Here is a 19514-nt window from a genome sequence, read left to right as displayed (position 1 = left end):
GCATCAAAAACACCCTGGAAAACAGTAACGTGGTTTCCTACACAGTTGCTGCTGGGAAGGTGCAGGTTTTTAGCAAAAATATGGCGGATGACTTGTTGGATGAAGTGATCAGGAAAAGGGGCATGGTGATGGCAGGAATGGGAACGTACAGGATTAATAACAGCGGTGCCTATGGGAGGTATGAGATCCAGGATACAGACTACAATGATTAGTAGTTAAGCCACCACCAATTACCAGAATGCATTTCATGCCCGTTAGAAGAACGGTGTAACAAATGCACGTCTGAAGCTCTGTATAAAAGATGTCCGTAAAAAATATGTTGCTAAAGAAGCATGTGTCCGTATAAGGCGCAAAGTTCAACATGCTCATGAGATGCTGAATTCTAGAAAGCAGATCAGTGTTCGAGGAAAACCAAACAAACTGATGGATGCTCGTGAAAAACTAAGTTTAAAGAGGATAGGCCGTAACTAACAACACACCCGTGGCATAAGGTTCTTCATCTTCACCCATACATATTACCAATAATATCCAAATGTCACAGCAGAAAACTATTTTTTACAGTGTAATGAAAACTGTTAAAAGAATGCCAATAAATGTAGTTATTAGTTACTAGTTAACCACGAACCTGGGAAACAACTGATTTCCTCTTTGCAAGATATGGACGATGACAGTATTGATGACGACTTGGAACTTTACCACTACCCAACCAAGCAGATGAAGATCACAGCTGCAAACAATGTGCAAAGAAGGCCGTGAATGTCTGGAAATTCATTTTCTCTTGGCATACTTTACCTCTTACTAAAGTGGTACAGAATGATGCATACACAGCTCCCATGTCTACTCAGCATGACACTTCGCCTATTGCCACCTTTGCTGCACATAGAGGCCCTAACCAGCATGTCATGGACGCTTGTCACAAAGGAGGCCAGTTCATCAGTAGAGCCCACTCATAAAGAGTCTGTTTTTAGCTCTTTAGAAGGCACAAAATGACCATAGTAATTTGCATCCAAGAGTCACAGAGAAAGATATCGTGGAGCTTTTCTGTGTATGCGGTGCCTTGAAGTTCCAGAGTTGCAGAGGTTTGGTTTGTAAGAAAGGAAGATGCAGTTGGTTACTACAAAAATACATCAGATACCTAGATGGACAACCAATTAAATGCAATCTTCCTTTGAATGGTAATGTGATAACATCAGACCAGCTCATACTCCATCAGAGAAGGAAGGTTAATGTTGAAGAAACACAAACTCCTCCTCCTCCAGTGTTGCTTAAAATACTCCAGCTGAGGTTGATCCTGATACTATCTTAAAAGCACTCTTAAAATCATCAATGTCATCAGCAATCATCCAACCACCTGCATTTAAGATTAAGTTTTGATGACACCAACACAACTTGGAGACTGTAATAACAGAGATTCACAATTCACGTATGGGCCCAGAGACTCCTTTAAAAAAAATATATTTTTGGTTTTTAATTAATGCTCGTGATGAACACCAGCAGGTAGTTGATGTTTGAAGGAGTCTGGCATCAGACATTTGACAATTTATCCTGTTCACAGCATTGTAGTACAGTTCACCTTTGTTGTGGTGCAGTTGCATTATTGCATCAAGAATTTCTGTTTTCCCCTTGCTCTAGTATTATGACACAGCATGATTACAGTTCTACTGTTCTGTCAAGGGAGGCTAAATAAATGTTGAATAAAATGTTTAAATGTCTTCAATAATCTGTTTCAACTTAAAAGATAATATTTGTTGTTTGGTAGCTTTAATATCTGGATTCCTACAAATGGATCTCAAGACCTTCATATTCCAGTAAATGGGGGGGAAGTAATAGGTGTCCACCGACTGTGTTCTAGGGAAATCATTTTTTTATGACTAATGTTTCACACTGTAAAAATTTCATCCAGAACTGTTCAATAGTAGGCCATACTCATTGTCCTGCGGCTGAAGCATGTTGTGATATCTGTGATCGGAAGACAGAGAAATGTTAAAGGGAAATGGATCTCGCTAATAGTGATCTAAATACTGAGATGTGTACAGAGGAATGCTGGGAGGATATAGATTGTAGTTTTCTATCAATTTCAGCTGCATTTTAAATTTTTTATGTAATGCTGGTAATTAAAAAAAAGATACTCTAGTGTTGACAGGGCGCAGTGCCATACCACGACTATCTATTTGCTCTTTCTGTACAATTCTATAATTTTGTATTAATTGATATTTATTTGTTCTCCTCCTTCGGGGGGGGGACACAAGAAACGATTGGTGAACTCTGCTGAGACCACAAACATCCCTTTGCAAACAATAACGTGGCTGTTGCATCATGGAACACGTTCACCCTGGTGCTCTAGTGGTGGTGTCTGAAGAGATATGGAAGATGTGTGGTATCCAACTAAAAAGTCATTTCTATGGGATACCGTATATATTGTACGTTTTCATATAAATGCTCGCCATTTGTGAGACCCACTGACAGGAAGCACAAAAAGGGTTAATCTCCTCCCAGGCTTGATCTGGTGACCCAGCTCAGTTTTAATATGCATAAGGTATCAGGCCTCCATCAATTTTTTTCTGTTGTGTCTTAGCCTACTTATTCACACAATTTTTCTGGCTAAAAAAAATACAGGCAAGATATTTGAGAGTGACTTGTCTCCGTCAGACACCTCATCAACAGTGCTGTGAAAATTAATTGGGACAAAGCTTTTTTTAAGTAAAATCGTAAGTTGATTACCAGTCAGTGATTCAAACCAGTTTTAACTGCTTTGAACAGATGTGAGTGCTTGTTCAAAGCAGTTAAAACTGGTTTGAATCACTGACTGGTAACCAACTTAAGATTTTACTTAAAATAATGCTTTGTCCCAATTAATTTGCACAGCGCTGTATCTGTGGACTACAAAGTGTGGCATTTGAGTCCACCATTGAACTGTTTTTCCTGTCTATTACTTAAGTTATTGACACCAGTTTGATGAAAAGAAAAAATTTTACCTACAGGCCAGATATTTTAAACTGAGTTTCCCACCACACGGATAACATAAAACTTCGCTACAAATTCAGCCATTTAGAGTGAATGTGGAAAATAATGTAGTACAATCAAAAGGGGCAAGGTATGTGGCAAGGGATGGGGAAGTGGATGTGATGGTGAATGCAGACGCTGAGGCTGTGGGCAAGTTGAAACTGGACCACACCAAACACATCTTCACGCTCGATCTTCCTTTCCTGTCCCAATTACTAGAGGAACGCATCAGCACACCTCATACTGAACCCACAGCAGTGTCAGAAGGTTGTTGGTTGGATGGTGGATAATGGTTTCAGTCACTTTGCCACCACCAGTCACTTTGCCCCCACCACCAGCACCCTGTCTTTCACATGGTCAAGTCTGAGTAGCCGTGAGTCTGTACCACATATTCCTCACTCTGATCCTCGTTCCTCCCACCATGCCAGTTGCCTGTAGACAACTGATCCCTCACTTGGACACTCCCAAGAGCTGTTCACTTTACCAGTTATAGATTTGTGTCTCTCACACGATACACTTGAAGCCAGGCAAGATGATATCACATGTAGTGCTGCAAATATTTGAGCAGCCACGGTCATATGAAGGCAACAGTGTAAACGTGTCACAAGAGGTGGATGATGATGAGACACAATTGCCAGAAAGTCAGGAGGAGGACCAGAGTGTGGAAGTGGAAGATGAGGTGGTGGATGATATTTTTATTATTAGTCATTTTTATAGCGCCATTTATTCCATGGTGCTTTACTTGTGAAAAAGGGGCATACATAGACAAATACACTAAACATGAGCAATACAAGGCACACACAAGTACAGAAGGAGAGAGAACTTTTCCCGCAAGGGCTCACAGTCTTCAGGGGATGAGTGTGGATACACTAGGAGAGGGTAGAGCTGGTCATGAGATTCAGTAGACTGAGGATCACTGCAGGTTGTAGGCTTGTCGGAAGAGGTTGTTCTTCAGGTTCGTTTTGAATGTGTCCATGGTAGGCCTGATGTGATGGGGTAGAGAGTTACAGAGTATGGGTGAAGCACAGGAGAAGTCTTGTATGTGGTTGGGGGAGGAAGAGATAAGAGGGGAGTAGAGAAGATGATGTTGAGAAGATCGAAGGTTGCATGTAGGTAAGTCCAGGGAGACCATGTCACAGATTGATGTAGGAGACAGGTTGTGGATGGCTTTGTATGTCATAGTTTTAGGGTTTAGAGAGGAGAGGCTGGGGAATAATGGGGAGACAGGTGGATTAGTCGGGCAGAATAGTTTAGGATAGATTGGAGTGGTGCAAGAGTGATAGAGGGGAGGCCAGGGAGTAGAAGGTTGCAATAGTTGAGGCGGGCGATGAAATAATTTTTGCAGTTTCTTGGTCAAGGAATGTAAGGATCCGGGAAATGTTTTTGAGCTGGAGTCAGCAGGAGGAGGCAAGGGCTTGGATATGTGGCTTGAAAGACAGAGCAGAGTCGATGATCACCCTGAGGCACTGATCATGAGGGACTGTGGAAAGTGAGCAGCCATTAACATGGATGGATAGTTCTGGTGGAGGGGTACATTGAGATGGCTGAAAGATGATGAATTTTGTTTTGTCCATGTTCACTTATAGAAAGCGAGCAGAAAAGAAGGATGAAATAGTGGACAAACATTGTGTCATTTTGGTCAGTAAGGAGGTGATGTCAGGTCGAAATAGGTAGATCTGAGTGCCATCGGCGTAGAGATACTGTATTACAAACCGTGGGATTCTATGAGCTGTCCCAGGCCAAAGGTGTAGATGGAGAAAAGTAGGGGTCCTAGAACTGAGCCTTAGGGAACCCTGAAACACAGGGGGCGAGGTGAGGAGGTGGTGTGGGAGAGGGAGACACTGAATGTCCCCGTAACACTAACACAATAGAAGTTGCCAGTACAACTGTTAGGTGTTCCCGAGTCTGGTGGTTTTTAAAAGACTCTGCTGATAACCCCAAACAGGCCATTTGAACCATCGGCCATGCCAGCATCAGCAGGGGTAGCAAAAATACCAGCCTGTCCACCACCAGCATGATCAGGCACATGGCAGCAAATCCCCTGTCCACGGTGCATGTGAAGAGGCTTCCTGCCCTGCTTCTGTCATTGCACAAAAACTCAAAAAGCACCATCATCAAGCACGTCCACATCCTTGTCCCAGAGCAGTGTTCAGTTGTCCAAACTCCAGTCCTTGGAACACAAGCGGAAATATCCAGTCAACGTCACAAAGAACACAGTACTAAATTCACACATTTCTCGTCTGCTTGTGCTCAAAATGTTCCCTTTTAGCCTCGTGGAAACAGAAGCTTTCTGCAACCTGATTTCGGCATCTGTCCCAAAGTACTCTGTCCCCAGCCACTACTATTTCTCATGGTGTGCCGTTGCGGCATTATACAAGCATGTGTCCCACTACATTACCCAGGCCCTCAACCATGCTGTTACTGGGAAAGTTCACCTAACCATGGACATGTGGACAAGTGCTTGTGGGCAGGGATGGTACATCTCGCTCACGGCACACTAGTTTTACATAATGGAAGCCGGGACCCAGTCAGACATTGTGATGGAACATGTCCTCCAAATACCAAGGATTTCAGGCTCTACATCAATCACGCTTGCCCCCAGAATACAGCTCCTGCACCTCCTCCTCCTCCTTTTCTGCCTCCATCTCTGAATAGAACACATCAGTCAAAAGCTGGAAGCACTCTAGCACTGTCTCAGCCAAGCGGCAACAGGCTGTGCTGAAGCTAATATGCTTAGGTGACAAACCGCACAATGCTGAAAAGATGTGGACAGCTCTGAAATAGCAGGCAGATCTGTGGCTGACATCACAGAACCTACAGCCAAGCATGGTCACATGTGACAAAGGCTGGAACCTGGTGGCGGCTCTGAGGCGAGGCGAGCTCACACACGTACCATCTGCTTGTGAAAGTATGCTGCCCTTCATGCCCATTTTAGAAAGTCAGCTACAGATTCATCCGTCCTTGCCATGCTTCAGCAGCATTTGCAGCTTCCGGCTCACCGACTGGTGTGTGATGTCCCCACGCATTGGAATTCTACACAGCACATGTTGGAAATGATTTGTGAGCAGAAGAGGGCAGTTGTTGCCTACCAGCATCAACAAGGCTGTTGGTATTCAGTTCAGACTTTACACATAAGATCTCAAGAGTGGACATGGATTTCAGACATATTTACCATCCTCCCAAACTTTGAGGAATCCACCAAGATGGTGAGCGGCAATGATGCCATTATTAGCATCACCATCCTGCTTCTCTGTGTTCTAATAATACTAATAATCTTTACTTATATAGCGCCAACATATATACAGTTTAACATTTTTCAAACACAACAGTCCTAAGTAACAACATTAACAATAATACAATAATTAAAGCAAAAGAAAACGACCCTGCTCATTCTCATGAGAACTTGCAATCTACAATGAGGTGGGGGAGATACAAAGTAAAGGAGTGTATTTACAATGATGTAATTACAATGATAGTGCAGAAGTTAGTCAAAAGTCGTAGATGGCCTGAGGACAAGAAGGAGGAGAGCATTGTCAGTCATCCTCTTCATGAGGACATGGAAATCTTGCCTGTTAGCAGTCTGGCATGCATTAGTTGAGTTTATGTTACGCTGCCTTTCCTATTACCCTCGCATTCTACACATTTACCCACGCTAATAGGAGAACTTGATATTTCTTACTCCAGAGGTAGACAGGTGTGCTAAAATGTTGCAATACCAGAGGGCCCTTTTTTGCGGAAAATATTCCCATTTCAAAACGCTGGCTTCAGAGGTCACAGTTCGTTGGACAACCAAGGAGTACAGATGAGGGAGACACAAATCCAATACAGCAGAGGCAGTGGGTCACTGGCAAAGTTATGGAAGAGTTTATTCAGACCCTCCCATCGCCCTAGCCCTAGCCCTGAGGTGCGGGGTACTCTCATAAGGAGTGCAAAGTTTGTGAAGATGCTGAGGGAGTACTTTACTGACCGTACCAACATCCACTGTCATTCCTCTGTGGTTTGTCTGCTGCAGTCCATCGCAGGAGCAGCGCTTTGGGTGAGTAGTGCACTGCCTTCTTTCTGCTCACAAGCTGACAGCGAGGGACTCACTCCTGCTTTGCATGTTTTTCCCTCAGCTTCTGGCCAGGTTCCATGTCTAAACACGCCTCCTTGGTAATGGGGCCTGTCCGTTCCCCAATTCCTTCCCCTGGGAAAAAGGGGACTCAGCCTTGACAGTTCTGGACCCAGCGCAACACAGGTACCCACAACCCTGTTTTCCTGAGTCCGTACATATCTTGCCAATCAGTTCTTTAATGCAAGCATCATAGAAGGCATGTTCTAATTTTCTAGAGCAAATTGTACATTACATGCAGAACAGTTTCACACTGAAGGACTTTGTGGCTCACATCAATCTACAAGATGATACTAGTCTCATACTTCAAAATTTCTGTGGTAAATCATTGCCACACAGATAAGTTGTGTATGTTCTGACTTCTATAGCATAATTTGGGTGATAATTATTCATACCTATTTGCTTCATAATATATTCATCATCTTCTTAAACAGAGTCAGCATGGGTTTGTAACTAATAAGTCATGTCAGACTAACTTAATTTCCTTCTATGATGGAATCACTGATTGGGTGGATCAAGGAAATGCTGTAGATATAGTATATCTTGACTTCAGTAAAGCATTTGACAAAGTATCTCATACAATCCTTATTGAAAAAATGACTAAGTATGGAATGGACAAGGCAAATGTTAGGTGGATTCATAACTGGCTTAGTGATCGGACCCAAAGAGTGGTCGTAAATGGCTGCACATCCAGTTGGAAGAATGTCTCAAGTGGGGTACCACAGGGCTCTGTCCTGGGCCATGTATTGTTCAACATCTTTATCAACGATTTAGATGAAGGAATTGAGGGTAAACTGATTAAATTTGCTGATGGCACAAAGCTAGGAGGGATAGCTAATACTAGAAAAGAGAGAGAGAGGATTCAAAAAGATATAAATAAACTGGAGAAGTGGGCAGCAACTAACAGAATGGTTTTTAACAGGGAAAAATGCAAAGTACTACATCTGGGCAATAAAAATGAAAAAAGCATATACAGAATGGGAGGAATAGGGCTAAGCAACAGCACACGTGAAAAAGACTTGGGTATACTAATAGATCACAGACTGAATATGAGTCAACAGTGTGATGCAGCAGCAAAAAGGCAAATGCAATTCTAGGATGTATTAACAGAAGCATACAGTCTAGATCACGTGAAGTCATTATTTCCCTCTACTCTTCTTTGGTCAGACCTCATCTGGAACATTGTGTCCAGTTTTGGGCACCACATTTTAAAAAAGACATCAACAAACTGGAGCAAGTTCAGAAAAGAGCGACCAGAATAGTGACCGGTCTACAAACCCTGTCTTATGAGGAAAGGTTGCAGGATTTGGGAATGTTTAGTTTGCAAAAGAGAAGACTGAGAGGAGACTTAATAGCTGTCTGCAAATATTTAAAGGGCTGTCACATTGTAGAAGGATCAACTTTATTCTCATTTGCATAAGGAAAGACTGGAAGCAATGGGATGAAACTGAATGGGAGGAGACACAGATTAGATATTAGAAAAAACTTTTTGACAGTTAAGTGATCAATGAGTGGAACAAGCTGCCACGAGAAGTGGTGAGTTCTCCTTCAATGGAAGTCTTCAAACAGAGGCTGGACAGACATCTGACTGGGATGATTTAGCGAATCCTGCTTTGAGCAGGGGGTTGGACCAGATGGCCCAGGAGGTCCCTTCCAACTCTACTATTCTATGATTCTATGATTCTATGATTCTTCAGGGCTCCAGAATATAATGTTGTAAAAGTGAAAGCAAGTTGATAAAGTGTGTGGTAACTCATTGGTGAAAGTAATTGTAATGTTTACTATTTCTACATTGCGTGTGTGGCTAACCACCTCATAGATCTTATTTAGTTTCTTTGGCAATAAAAAAGTGGTCCATCAAAACCATGTGCTTTTCCTATTAATTCATCATGCTGGTAAAGTAGAGATGAGATTAAGGATCTAGACAACATCTGTGGACTGTAGTCAACATGGCACTGTAACAAGACCCACTGGGCTCTAGCTGTCAATTTGACATAGTCTGTGCACAGCTGAATAGAGTTGCAAGAAAAACCAGATTTTGATTCAATAACATGTTGGATGGATTATCTAGTGGAAACAATCATATCATAGAAGTCACGTCTACGACCACCACGGTCTCCAATTGACACATCTTGAAATCCAGCCGAAATGTCAAAAACTCTGGCTTCTGTTCTAGAAACTGCAGGGGCTCCTTTTTGACATCCTCGTCCAACAAGTTCAGTATTAGTAGGTGATGGGTTGTCAGAATCCGGACATGGAACACCAGGCTATGGTAGTTGCGAGTCCTGGCCCCGTGCTCTTCCACATGCTCTTTCTCTGGTTCTTCAAGTCATGAATTAATCTAGAATATTTTGCCTTTTTAATCCAGAGACAGAGAACAACACCACCCAAGCATTCACCCTCTGCTCCTCAGACTTTCTATCTGCACAGTAACTGCCTCTAGGCAGAAGATGATGATGGTGGTAGTAGTTGGTGCATTTAACCCTCCGTCAGGCGCAATATAGATTCTCCTCAGTTCATGCGCAATGTGCCTGACAAGCACAGGTCAGAAAACCACCTATAGTAGCTACATATTTCAATTTCAGGACTATAGAAGTAGTCAGTGACCTTCATAGGAATGTATTAAAAGAGATTACACCAAATCAGATGCAAAAAAAACATTTATTAACCATAAACGTATTAAAACTAAAAGTACCACTTTTCGGTATTACCGCCAAATAGGCTACAGTTATCTTTACTTAACTATTGCTTAAATATAAAATTATGGAAAAAAACTTAAAGGATATTGCACTTAGATGTTACTTAATTATTTTCTACTCCTCTTCAGTGGTTTCAATTGCAGCAGAAGATCATCGAAACGGAGGCAACGGATCAGGACTTTGAATCGTTTCAGATTCATCACAAGGCTGAATTTTTCGATGCCATCACCGTCTGTCCCCCACAGCTCCTCCAAACTTTGCCTATTTGCTCTGAAAGCACCAGCTAGGTATAACAAGCCAATAAATGCCTTGAGTTCAATCACATCAGTGTTTTTGATGTCCCTCTCTCTGGAGAATTGCTCTTTGATTGTGTCAATATACTGGTTAGTGAACCGAACAATAGTTTCCAACATGCTATCTGTAATTAGATTACTCCAACATTCCACTGCAGTTTTAGATTTTCTAGCACTTCCAATAACTCCAGGAAGGTGTGTAATAATATTGTGGGATTCTCTGCGCTGTTTGTTCTTGGGTGCCTTTTTGTTCCACTTTGTATTTTTATCTTTGCCCAAATAATAAGCTAGATCTGTGTCTGTTTCCTCTGTATCAGTGTTATCACCATCCTGCTCTGTTCCAGAATCAGTGTTACATTCTGCTACCTCATCTTCAGATGAAATGTCACTAGATTCCTCTAAATCCTCAGTTACTGCTGGTTCTTCCTCATCATCTTCTAACAAAAAAATCTTCATTTCTTCTAAATGAAGGGGTTTAGATGAATCATACTGTTTTCTGGCCATTGCAGCAGAAAATCTGAAGCAAGAGAGAAAGAGTATGTGTTAGGGCGCAATGTGCCTTAGAAGCCACCCTCCTTTTGTCTAAGAAAACAGTACTTATGTACACTAACTTAGCATTAATCCTTCATAAAACAAGCTAAATACACAATCGTGATGAATAAAAAAAGAAAATACTAACCTTTCAATTTGTGTTGAAATCAGGCGCAATGTGCCTGAGAAGCCAAAGTGTTGATATCTGCTCACTAAAAGGTCTGCTGAGTCACTGTGATATCAGGTTTCACAGAGCCTGTAGAGTCAGGAGATAACTAGGAGTGGTGGGGTTTTCTGATAAGTGGGCAAGGAGAGAGAAGTGAAACTAATTACTGTGTGCCTGTCAGATCTATTGCGCCTGACGGAGGGTTAAGACACAGTCATGAAGGAGCCATAACAATTTGAAAAAGAAGTATTTTTACCAAGATACTAAACTGTTCAATATGTGGCCTGTATATTTGTTTTTTTACAGCAAAATAGTGTTGAGAACTAGGGTAACACACAGCAAAAACAGTTCAATGGTGCCTTCAAATGACACAATTTGTAGCCCACAGATACATGAGGCGTGTCACGGAGATACCACACTGTCAAATACGTGGTCTGCATTTATATTTTTTACAGCAAAATAGTGTATAGAAATAGGATAACACACAGCAAAAAAAGTTACATGGAGGCCTGAAATGCCACAATTTGTAGCCAACAGATAGATCAGGCATCTGATGGAGATACCACACTGATCAATGTGTGGCCTGTATGTTTGTTTTTTTACAGAAAAATACTGTATAGAATTATGGTAAGAAACAGCAAATACAGTAGAATGGAGGACTGAAATGCCACAACTTGTAGCCCACAGATAGATCAGGCGTCTGACAGAGATACCACACTATTCAAAATGTGACCCAGATTTATTTATTTTTTACCCCAAAATAGTGTATAGACCTAGGGTAACAGACAGCAAATACAGTAGAATGGAGGACTGAAATGCCACAATTTGTAGCCCACAGATAGATCTGATGGAGATACCACACTGTTCACTATGTGGCCTGTTTTTTTTTTTTTACAGAAAAATGCTGTATAGAATTATGGTATAACACAGACAAAAAAGGAGGGTGTCTGTAGTACGATGGATGGGCATTTTGCTCTCATATGGGTACGTTTTGACTTCACTACATGGCTTCCTGTACATTCATGATTTACTATTTTGCACTATTAGCACGTTGCTTTTTAAGCTTGGGTTTTTTTCATACCCCAGGAGAGGCCCCTGTGATATATTTACTTTTCACTAACCCATAACCTGCTTCTATTCCCACCCTACCACCCTTGTCTTACTTGACTATATACTCTTTTCCTCTTACATATCTCTTTGTACATGTGAATTGTGATTTTTTGAGATTTTATGAATTTTTGGTACTGTATAAATGTTGAAATTAAATTCATTGTATTAAATATACCCCATTTGAGTGGTGTGCTTGGATACAATTTGTAGCCCACAGATAGATCAGGCGTCTGACAGAGATACCACACTGTTCAATATGTGGTCTGTATGTTTGTTTTTTTACAGAAAAATACTGTATAGAATTACGGTAAGACACAGCCAAAAAAGGTGAATGGAGGGCTGAAATGCCATAATTTGCAGCCCACAGATAGATCAGGCATCTGTCGGAGATACCACGCTGTATAATATGTGGCCTGTATGTTTGTTTTTGTACAGAAAAATACTGTATAGAATTATGGTAAGACACAGCAAAAAAAAAAGGTGAATGCAGGCCTGAAATGCCCAATTTTGCCCAATTTTGTAGCCCAGAAATAGATTAGGCGTCTGACGGAGATAGCACACTGTTAAATATGTGGCTGCATTTCTTTTTTTTGCCACCAAAATTGTGTCAATAAGTAGGCTATGAAGCTATGAAAAAAATTCTTTGGATGACTAAAATTGTAAATATTTAGGCTGAGTGCAGACATACTTTTTGGCCCTGCGGATTTTTCCGCGCAGAATGGAAGAAAACTGCAGGTCAAATGACCTGCATTTTTCCTGTGGATTTCTTCCATTTTTCATGCGGTTTTCATGCATTTTTTATGCGGTTTTCCATCGCGGTTTTACCCCTGCGGATTTGGTGACAGGGGAGATGGAAAACCGCACAAAAGAAGTAACATGCTGCGGATTTTGTACCGCGGGAAAACCACGCGGAAAAATCCGCAGCGTCTGCACAGCGGTTTTTTTTACATTGATTTTAAGGCTACTGTACATCACAATGCGGATATACAACGTTTCTGCGCGGTAAAATCCGCTGCGGAACCGCTGCAAATCTGCATCGTGTGCACAGCGCAATGATATGCTATGCATGTGTGTGGACAGTGTTAAATATATGAACTGTAGCTAAATATTTTTTTGGCAGCTAAATTTTTTGGGGCAGCTGAATATTTTTTGAGAAGCTAAATATTTTTTGGCAGATAAATTTTTTTGGCAGATATTTTTTGCAAGCTAAATTTTTTTTGGCAGCTAAATATTTTTTTTGCCAGCTAAATATTTTTTGACAGCTATATATTTTTTGAGCAGCTAAATATTTTTTGAGCAGCTAAATATTTTTTTGGCAGCTAAATATTTTTTTGCAAGCTAAACATTTTTGGGCAGTATTTTTTTTTGCAGCAAAATGGTGTCAAAAATTTTTATAAAACACTTCAAAAAATACTACAGTACCACAACAAATTCCAGAATTTTCTGTGCACTCAGATGTGATTCCTGGGATGGGCAAAGCCATTTAAAATTGCTGGATTTTCACGCTGTGGTATTAAAAGGATCTGGCTGTAGTCTGCAGTGACAACAAGCAAATGGAGGAAAAAAGGGGCCCTGGATTGCTTTAGAATAAAATAATCAGGAATAAGATGCCAAAAAATTATTCCTAGCCACTAATACCTGGAGCTAGGTATATATGTAATAGGCAGCAGCAGCAGTAGACAGTAATGGACCCTTTTGATGTATACAATGATATCTACCATATATACTCACATTCAGTGCCTGTGTAAGGGGGAGGTCAGGACTGTAGTTGTGACCAGAGATTCTGCATCATCTGTGTCCCGACTTTCCCCTACAGAAAACTATATTCTTCTACTCATCTCCAAATTCAAGTTCCCCTGGGCACTTCCCAGGCGATGACGTTCCCTCTTTCAGGTGACCCCCAATGATGGAGACACAGTCCAGGATAACTTGAACATTCTCTTTATTTAATACTTCACACGTTACATCCACAGTTGGCACATCATTGGATTCACTTGCTTCCTTATTTTTCCCTGCCTTGCTGTCGCTTCTGTGCAGCACACGCCCGGACAGGACCGTCTTAGACTGCTCCCCAGTTCCTTCCTGGCCAAACCTCGCCATGATGAAAATTCCTTCTGCCTATTTCGCCCCAGACTCGAAATCATTAGTCACCAGGTTTGGTTGCCTCTGGTAAAGCATCAACTTCCTTTATCTCCTCAGTCCAACCGACTCCTGCCATGAAGTCATCCACCTAGGCGATGAGTCGCCATATCTTTCCTTCCCTGTTCTGGCCCACTACTATGATGCACAGTGGCCATGGTTAATGTGGGCTGCAGTGATTTAATGGTATGTGGCTGCCAAGCTGTCCGGGCCTATAACCATATGGACTTGGGCACTCTGTCTGACCTAACTTCCAAGAAACTCCTGTCTTACCACCCAGCAGCCCCTCCTACACTTAACCCCCTATAACCATACTATAAGCTATACCTACAGTGCACACTAGTATGCCCCCATCTAGTGGCTCACAAAGGAACTAAACCTACCCCTGTCTATAAGAACCACAATACTAAGATGCCCTCCTCTACTATCCCAAAATGATGCATTTAACTGTCCCTAAACTGTACATGAGCATTGATACACATCATCACATTACATAATATTATTTACAGCATTACACTAAAGGAACACAACATAATATAATACAGTTCTTCAAAGAATGGTAACACACGTAAGAATGTGGCAGTATCATAAGTGTGAGTGATAATACATATTACTATGTAGCAGTACCACAAATATTAATCATAGACATTACCAACATTAGCACATGTAAACATTAATAGATGGAAGACACTCTTGAGGAAGGGGAACAATTAGGTAATTCTATTTCACCCCCTTATACCTGCATGCCTTGCACTAATGTGTATATACGCACATATATTACTTGCCTACCTACCACTGCAATCTATATACCCTGTAATTAGTCCTTAGAAGGACTGTTGGGTTAGCTGGATATGTGGATTCAACGATGGTATATCCACATAAACTAATAAAAGCACAAATCTCTCCCTATCTCAGCAGCAGCTCTCCCAACACTGTCTGATTCTGGAAGTGACTGTGATGAGCAGGGTGGCGGCAGGTCTCTTATAGACTTGGAGATGCTATGTGGCCAGCCAATCACTGTAATACCACAACAAAGATGACTGCGGCATTACAGTGTGCGGCAGACAATCCCTGCATGTTGATTGGCACTCTAAAGAGCGCCAAACTTGCAGGGCAGAGACCCGAGCTGTCACCAAATAATCCCGGAAATGCTCAATGCTCGCAGAGTACCACTAGTATAGCGATACTCGGGCGAGTACCGAGTAGTGGCGAACATGCTTGCTCATCACTAGTGGTGACTAAAAAGGGTCTGGGGAAATGGACAGACTATGACTCAAGGGCTGAAACCCAAGGCCAGACAGTAGTTAGGGGTGCAAGGGAGTTGTACTTACATACTGACCGCTGGGGGCGGGGAAGGCCTGACAAATTGTCAACTTTGAAAAGGGAGGCAAGAAAGTCCGATAATGCTTTGTTCACAGACAGGAAGTTAGTGACAGTAATGGACTATGTCTCGGGAACTGACGCTCAAAACAGACTGAGAAGGCCTTCTCGACTGGTAATGTAAGGTAACATGTGTGTTAGGCGTTGGTTCCCTGCCTCTGCTCAGGAGGAATCCCAAGCCTTGCCTTCTGCGGTCTCCCATTCAGTCTTGACCACAGAGGAGGCTGCTCAGCAAAGACATCGATCCAGGAATCTTGCTCAAGCTAGTGCTGTCAGGTTAGTTGCTGTTGCCACCTCTGGTTCAGCTTTAGCAATCCGCACTAGCCAGCAGCGAGCAGCTCCAGAGGCTAAGTCCTTTTTGCAGCCTACTGAGCATGCCCGTGGGACGACCTCTCATTGGAGGTCGGAGGTCACATGCTCAGGTCCTCAAGCAGCTCGGATTGGACCATCAGGAAGGTCCCAGAAAAATGCTGCTGTAAAAGGTTTGCAAGGCTGCTCCGGCACCTATGTTGTGTGGTGGTGCGACTCTGATAGGCAACAGAGTTCACTCCTGTACACACCTGGTGACGTTAACCCGTGTGTGTTCATTTATTAAACCACCATATAGCGTCTGCCATTACCGAGGAGCAGTTACCATCTCTGCACAGTGGACCCCGGGCTGCGAACGCACCTAAATACCATCTTTATTATTTGGTGCATTCCGCCAGCCCTTAACATTGTGTGACCTGTCTCGAGGCCCCTGGTTTAAGACAAGTGTTCAATCCCACAAGTTTGAACAGAGGGGGGAATATGTGAGACAGTGACCGTCATTGTGAATGGTCGGTATTTGTTGCAGAGAAGGAAGTCCTCTGCACTGTAATCCCAAAATGTTGTTCTGGGACATGTAGTTCCACAAGCCTTGTTTAGCTTATAAGTGGCTTGGCTTACAGGGTTGGCCGAAGAGCTAGTTGGGTCTGGCCAACCATTATCTCCCATCAAGGGGGTATGTGCCAAATGATATAAGGAGACTGTGCTGTGGTCACATGGTCGATGTTGTAAGGTCCTGAAAGAGGTCAGGTCTCTGTGTGTTGGAACATCCTGCGAGAGGGCCAGATTCCTGAAGAGCACTTGTTGAGGCCATGGACCTGGATGATCTCTGTGTTGGAAGGTCCTGCAAGTGGACCGGATTCCTGAAGAGCACAGGGTGAGACCAGGTACCTGCAGAGCCTGTGACGGCTAATTGTGTTGGGGAAGCTACTGACCTTCTAAGGGTCTGGAACTGTTCGGGTGGGACCTTGCTGAGCAAGTCATCATACAGGACTGTGATCCTAGTAAGGCAGCTTCCCTAGAATTCAAGACTGACAAGGAGTCAGCGTGTGGAGCAGTGCTCCAGGAAGGTAACCTCAGACAAGGGGGTTGTAGTAAGGCCAGACAAGTATCTACTATTGGAAGAGACTGGCGGTGCTTTATTATGTTCCGTTGATGTTAAGTAATGGACTATTCTTGGTGCAGTTTATGATATCTAAATAAACCGAATAGACTATTTAATAAGTGAGAAACCATTCCTGTGTGCCTTAATCCCTTTGCCAAGTGAGTGTTCTCTAACACACAAAGTGAGCGTTATCTTACAGGACCCACAAAAAGGAATGGGCAAGGTTAGATGTGCGGCTTAGGATAGAAAAATTGGCAAAGTGCATGCAGCCCAAGCCCTCTGTCCTGTTTTTCAAAATTGAGAGATATGATGAATGACAGTTTCAATCCCAAAGTGTGATTGGGATAACTCGGTGTCCCCCCCACATCCACCTTTTTCTTTTCCTCAAGTTCTTGTAGATCCTCATCTTCCATCTTATCCTCCTGCACATGACATTATCCTGTGGGAGCCCAGCATCCATTGTAAGTAGAGATGAAGGAACTTGTTTGGAAAACATTCGCCAATCTCAAATTCAACACAAACGTAGGACATTCGGATTCATGTTTGGTTTTTTGAGCATGTATCCTTAAAGTTGGCAAAATTCGGTCACATTTCAGGAAATGACTGCGTTTCCACTATTGCTTTTGTTTTGACTTTGTCTAAGATAGTGGTGCTGTATCATGAGGAGGGGGACATATTTTATGAGGGGATGAGATGTGTATATGTCAGAGGAGCGATGGAATGTAATTTTTTTTACTAACTTAATGTCTGTACATTCCAGCAGCCAATCAGGATGCAGAAACCATCCACAACGTCATGACACAAGGGATTCTGTGATTGGCAGCCGAAGTCACATGTCCCTGGCCATATAAAAAGCAGACATTTTCTCAGTGTAAAAGAGCAGAGTGTTAGGTGTCGGGTTCCTGCCTCTGCTCAGCAGGAATCCTGAGCCTTGCCATCTGCGGTCTTGCATTCCTCTCCAGCAGCAGAGGAGCCTGCTCAGCAAATACGTCGTTCTCGGCGTCTTGCTCAGTCTACTACTGTTGGCTTGGTTACTGCTGCTAAGCAGGGTTCAGCTATAGTAACCTGCAATAGCCAGCAGCGAGCAGCTCTTGGGACAAAGTCCTTCTTTTGGCCCACTGAGCATGTCCGTGAGAAGTCCTCTCATAGGAGGTCTGAGGTCACATGCTCAGGTCCTATTGCTGCTCCCATTGGACCACTAGGAAGGTCCCGGAAGGACACTGCTATAAAAGGTTTGCATGGCCATTTGGCCATGCGCTAGAATAGACTCAAATACTTATGGAGTGTATGATGATGGATGCATGTACCTGGTGACTGACTCCTTATGAAACCCCTACCCTTGGTTGTGTTTGTTGTTAGGGTTTAGCGGTTAGAGTCAGCGCCTGTTAGTGGCTATTGTATATGCCACAGTGCATTCCAGTCTTCTGCACACTAGCGTCCGATGGTGTCGCCCACTGCAGGGCACTATCGTACCGTGGCAAGTGACAGCCACGCCTGTGCAACGCCTTGCACAATCTGTGCGCTTATATTGCCTAATCCTGGGCGAGTAGTGGCGTCCACCTGAGTGGCACTGTGCACACTTGCATGCGTTATCTATTAGTAACTCTTGCTGGCACCGCAGTCGCGGCGCTGAGCGCTAGCGGTCTAGAGGGACTCCAGTCCTGCGGTCTAAGGGTCGAGTCCTGTGACCTTACGCTATGCGCTTCCTCTGCAGAGTCCTGTGGGGTTAACAGGCTCCGGCGTTTCTTTCAGCAGCTCTGTGAAGTAACAGAGTTTGCTCCTGTGCACACCGGGTCAGTGGTTAACCGGCCGGTGTTCACTTAGGACTCCGCCATTACTAAGCAGCAGTTTTCCATCTCTGCACAGTGGACCCTGGGTTGCGATCGCACTTCCTTATATTTTATATTTAGTGCGATCCGCAACCTTAACACATATTTACATGTTGGAGCACACTTTGGATAATCTGTGGAAAGAGGTGGTGGTCCCAAAGGAAGAGGTGGAAGCAGAGGAGAATACAGAATGGAATATGGAGTATTAAAACACGCTTGTAGATAATCTTAAGAGTGGTTTTCCTCAAGACCGCAATGAGGTACACAGTGTGCCTCACAGTTCTAGACTTCCAACACTGGAAACGTCAAGGCGTCACTGCAATAAAATTATCAGCAGCAGTGTAAGAGGCATAAGCATTTTCTGTGAGTCATTTCACACATTTTTAAACCAGACCATGCTTCAGCAGAACAGAGTACCCTTTTACATTTTGGTCTACAAAAATGAAAGCGTGGCCTGAGCTCGCCTGTCACGCCTTGGAGGTTTTCCAATGGCCGCCAGCCAGCATTCTCTCAGAACGTGTCTTCAGCGCTGCTAGTGGTATTCTGACAGATAAGCACAGCCAGGTAATCCCTGAAAGTGTAGACCACCTAACTTTCATTAAAATGAACAAATCCTGGATCTCCAATGACTTTTGCACTCCAGTCTCAGACAAGGCGATGGTATCATTTTTAGTGTCATGCATTGATCTTGAGTTATTGCAGTTTGGGACATCTTTGTTGTGTCTTCTATGCATGCTGTTGCTGCTGCTGATGTTACAAACAATTCTTTTAAATGTGGAGATTCCAGGTTGGGTCTCTATTTGATAGTTTGCCTGTAGTGGAAGGTGTGTCAGAGGCCATTT

The sequence above is a fragment of the Dendrobates tinctorius genome, unplaced genomic scaffold (assembly GCF_039654945.1).
Source record: "Dendrobates tinctorius isolate UK_male_01 unplaced genomic scaffold, ASM3965494v1 ptg000103l, whole genome shotgun sequence".
Lineage (NCBI taxonomy): Eukaryota > Metazoa > Chordata > Amphibia > Anura > Dendrobatidae > Dendrobates > Dendrobates tinctorius.
Note: the sequence above shows the minus strand (reverse complement) of the source record.